The following is a 4518-nucleotide window of genomic DNA, read 5'->3' on the forward strand; positions in this document are numbered from 1 at the left end:
GCGCAAAGAGGTTAACCACTTGCGACTGGCAACTGATTGCGGACCATAACGAGCGACCGAACCGTATGCAATTCATTCGTCGCTTTCTTTTTCCTTTGAACTCGTCGGTACATCATCACTGGATTGAAATTATTAAGAAGCAATAAACTTATCATTTGTTTCGCCCGGTGTTACATTTAAATATACTGAAAACTCGGAAAATGTTGCAAAAATGGGACAAAAATTGGACATTCAAGCGCAAGAGGTTAATTGGTCAACGGAGCCAATGTAGATATTATACTTGCATCGACGAGCAAACGAACAGCTCCGTCGAATTGCTCTATCGAATTTTACGTTCAGGCACCATCGCGAGGAACCATCGAGTCATCCCTCGATAGAATCTTCCTGACTTTGCCCCGGTAGCACTAGTTACGCCCCCGACGTGTACGTGTACGCGCACATAGATAGACAGGGGGGCATCGTGAGAAAGAAAGAGAAAGAGAGAGAGGGAGAGAGAGAGAGAGAGAGAGAGAGAGGCGAACGAAGGTGGGTGAAATTGATTCTGATACGTGGCATCAATGGCCCGAAACAAATCGTCAAACCAGCGATTTTATGTTGTGCCGCGGGTATCGCGATGGCAACCGGGCCGGTGGCCATGGCAACGTTGCCCGGCTCATTCTCGGCGCTTTAATTCACAAAGCGTAGAGAGACGGCTAGTCGGAGATATTCCGGCTGTGGTTCGAAAGAGGTCGAAGCGGCGAGGGTGAGAGAGACTGGCTGCAAAAAGCACGGAGCCCACACCGTGCTTGGCCAAGAGTATATAAAGAACCGAGGGAGCAACGACGACGACGACGACGACGACGACGAGGAAGAGGATGAGAGAGGAAACGAGGAACGCGAGGGACGATAAAAAGAGAGAAAGAGAGAGAGAGAGGAGAGCTCTCTCGTTGCTGTGGCTGTTGAAAGAGGGTGAATACCGGAGGGTGAAGAAGTGAGGGAAAACGGCCAGAGGGTGCGACAGAGAGAAAAAACGGGAGCGGGCCGCTGTTCAACCCCACGTGTGTGTTTCTCCATGGGTCGCCATGGCGACGCTTTGGCGTTCGTTATAGTAATGGGCTGGGAGTTTACGCTGGGTGGCGCTCCGCTCTCCCACGCTCGTCGGGGACACCTGCTTTAACGATTATCCCCCGGTGAAAAGCGGCGAGAAACGAGGAGAACGAAAAGAGAGAAAAAAAAAAAAAAATTATCGAGGGGGCGAGGACGAGACGGCTCTATCGCGGACGGGCGCACTTTGAATTACGATGGAACCGATCCGACTCGTTCAACCTTAGCCGAAACTGGGGCGAAACTATTTGCACACTCGCTGGGAAATTGACGTAACTTCGATTGATAAATAAACAGTCTCACCTTGGCGGTCCATTCAGACGCGCTTTCGTCAAGTTTGAACGTCCGTGAAATGGTTGACAAATTGTTTTCATGACTAGATGGGACAGGACCTTAATGTCCTCGAGACCTTAATGGTCCTCGAGTTTGAAGTTTCCCCTTTGCAACGGTACCTTGAAAGCTGCTATACTGTTGTTTTATTGAATATCGAACGTCAATAGGAGAATTGATTTCACTCCTACTATTTTTGATTCCCTGATTCTGAAACTAAATTCGGTATCGACCGTTTGCTCAAAACGCGACATCAATCAAAGAAGCCCATATTTATCAACGCGTCAATTTGACACTGATATGCGAACATATTATGTTGAAAATTGTCCCTGGCAGTCTCGCCAACTCCTCGACTTAAATTGAAAAAGACTGACGTGTCTCTTTACGTCTTACTAGAAGGGAATCTTTAATCTATGAAACTGTTTACATAAGAAAAGTTGAATCATTGAAAATTTAAACAAACAACTTAGCATTCATTCTGTTATCCTAAATTTCTATTACTCAAATACAGATCAATCTCTGTTGCATTTGGTCTTGCAATTACTCGCGTTACTCTTTTCAAATAGCTGCGAAACATTTGGGAAAAAGAGTTCGAGTTTCATCAAATTCAGCAAATAAAAATCAGCGAACATTCTTCAGCCCGGTTTCTTTTTTTCTTTTCTTTTTTTTTTTTTTTTTTTCATTATCAGATTTTATCAATTCGCGAGATGCGNGGGCTGAAGAATGTTCGCTGATTTTTCTTTTCTTTTTTTTTTTTTTTTTCATTAATTCGGTCAACGTGCAAGCAGAGACCGAGCAACGTTCGTGCAACGAACGCGTAAACGTCGCGCACGGGTATTTAGGTACTTAGGCGTACCTACCTACGTGCGCGTTTAGGTATAACCATCTCAAGTTCAAGCTCACACGCCACACGGCCGTGAGCAGGCGTCCATTTGCTCGATAAAGACGAAAACTACCGGCAAACTTTCTTTCGCCGCGTTTCTATCTTTCAGACCCTGCGCGGTGGGTGGAAATTGAAATTAATTGAAATTAATGGAAACGCGAGCTTCACAACGTACGACGCTCGATACTTGAGAGTTTTAAGCCTGATTCTTTGAAAATGGAGTAAAAATTACACATGTAACGTCTTTGATTGGTGGATTTATATAAATTCGATTGATTAATAAAAATGTACTGCCAACAGTTGTCTGAATAATTGAATAATTACTCGATCAATGGATTTAATTGTATTTTTATTACAAAGAAATTAAACTCTATTGCAGTTACAGAAAAATGAACAATGCAGTGGATTATCATTGCATTTTGAAGTTTGGTATGAAACGTTCCCAATAGTAAATTCTTCGATAAACAAAAAGAATTAGTTAGTATTGTAAGGTTAATAGAAAAATTAGTTCAATTAGTATTTAATTTTACGTAATACCGTGCAATTTTCGTTAAAAATTAAATTTTTCCTTTCGCGATACTTCATGTTGGAAGAATCCTGCTGTTATGTAAACATTCTTCCAGTTATGCGAAGCGTGTGGGCATTTCAATAATTTTAAGTAAAAGAAACACAGAAAAGGACTTAGCAAACTGTTGAAGTTATCTCTGACTTAAGCAGCATGGCTAGATAATGTCGATAAATGAAGACAGCAATTTAGCTCTTTAAACGGTCGTTTCGTGCCAAGTTGTTTGTTCTGACTCTGCGAGACATTGAAGCAATCATAAGCATCGTTCGGTCTCAATGTTAAGCGATTAAAGCAAAAAAAAAAAAAAAAAAGAAATATCTCAGAAGTTATTAAGATATGAAAACTAGAACTGGGAATGTAAATTTTGTACAACAGTTAGAAACAAGAAATTTAACTGAGACGAGCAAGTTAGTTTCGAAATTTGATTCTGTATTTCGTTGGATTTAATCTTGGGTTAGCCTATTATTTCTAAGCGGGAGTCAAATTTAAAATTCAAATTATATTTTTTTCGAAGAATTTAGGCTGGTCTCGCGTTTAGATTTCTAAGTTCAACGCGAATCAAGTTGAATTGAATTCAAATCCAAAGAAGGTTACTTCCGGGCTAGAGCTTATTTCAAGTTAGAGTTACGTGTCAATCGTATTTGAATTGAATTCGATACAATTCAAATGCCTAACGATAAGTCAAACTGCGTGACGAAGAAGTTTAAATGAATTCTAATTAGACTAAATTAATTCGAGGCTAATTCTGAATTAAAGCCCTTTGAGTGGACATTCCGTTTTAATTTCGCAGTCGATTTACATCGGAATCGATGAAATGAAAATAAAAGAACGCGAAGAAAGATTTTCAATCAGTGAATCTTCAAAATGATTCAATTCGATCCAAATTAGTGAATCTTCAAAATCTCAGTGGTTCGATTAATGAAACAGAATTAAAATTAACAATCTTCTTGTAACAACTTTTCATTTGAACCGTTACGCTGGCAACTGATTGCGGACCATAACGAGTGACCACAAAACCGTACCGATGTACCGATAATCCGTCGCGTTCTTTTTGAACTTTCGTCGATGTAATATCATTGGATAAAAATGATCAAGATGTAATAAATTTATTCTGCCTATTAAATATTTAATTATATATATTTTTATAATAATATACTATACTATAAATATATTTGTAACTATAATAATACTATACTATAAATATATTTATAACCGAGGAAATATCGCAATTTTGGGGCGAAAAATTCCAATTGAACGTCGAATGAAATTTTTTGATGTCGGAAGTGATCTCGGCCACGCTTTCGAAGCCATCGTTTCACGAAGACAGAGCGGAGGCGGTCGCGCAACGAGAAGGCGATTTTGCACGACTTTCCACGTCGCGGTGTGCACACACGTCGGACTCGCGACGGCCACGGATAAAGGCGAACGCGCACGCGAGAACCGAGGAGCACGCCGCGCGAACATCGCGTTACGTGATCCGCGATTGTTATGTAAATAAGCGCGGCTGCTCGCTTACACGCCCGCGAACGCAAAATGTCGTTTTTCTCCAATTTTTCGTTCCCTGAGTCCACGTTTCCTAACTCTCTGCGTTTTCCTAAAGCCTGACGTGGAAACGTTCGACGTTTCTCCGTCACGACGAAAACGAACGATCATTCTT

The 4518-nt window shown here is 41.0% G+C and overlaps 1 long non-coding RNA gene across 2 annotated transcripts in view; it reads right to left on the reverse strand.

Annotated features, from left to right (window-relative positions):
- The window catches only part of LOC122537224, an 18591-nt gene extending 14711 nt beyond the window's left edge, over positions 1-3880 (reverse strand). The window contains exon 1 of one of the 2 annotated variants that reach the window (XR_006308581.1): positions 3871-3880. This is a non-coding gene — a long non-coding RNA (uncharacterized LOC122537224). Of the gene's footprint in view, positions 1-2377; positions 2391-3870 lie in introns of those variants that run through there. The other variant, XR_006308580.1, reaches the window with a different exon arrangement.
- Positions 3881-4518: the final 638 nt, after the last annotated feature.

The sequence above is a fragment of the Frieseomelitta varia genome, unplaced genomic scaffold, assembly GCF_011392965.1.
Source record: "Frieseomelitta varia isolate USP_RPSP 00005682 unplaced genomic scaffold, Fvar_1.2 scaffold_894, whole genome shotgun sequence".
NCBI lineage: Eukaryota > Metazoa > Arthropoda > Insecta > Hymenoptera > Apidae > Frieseomelitta > Frieseomelitta varia.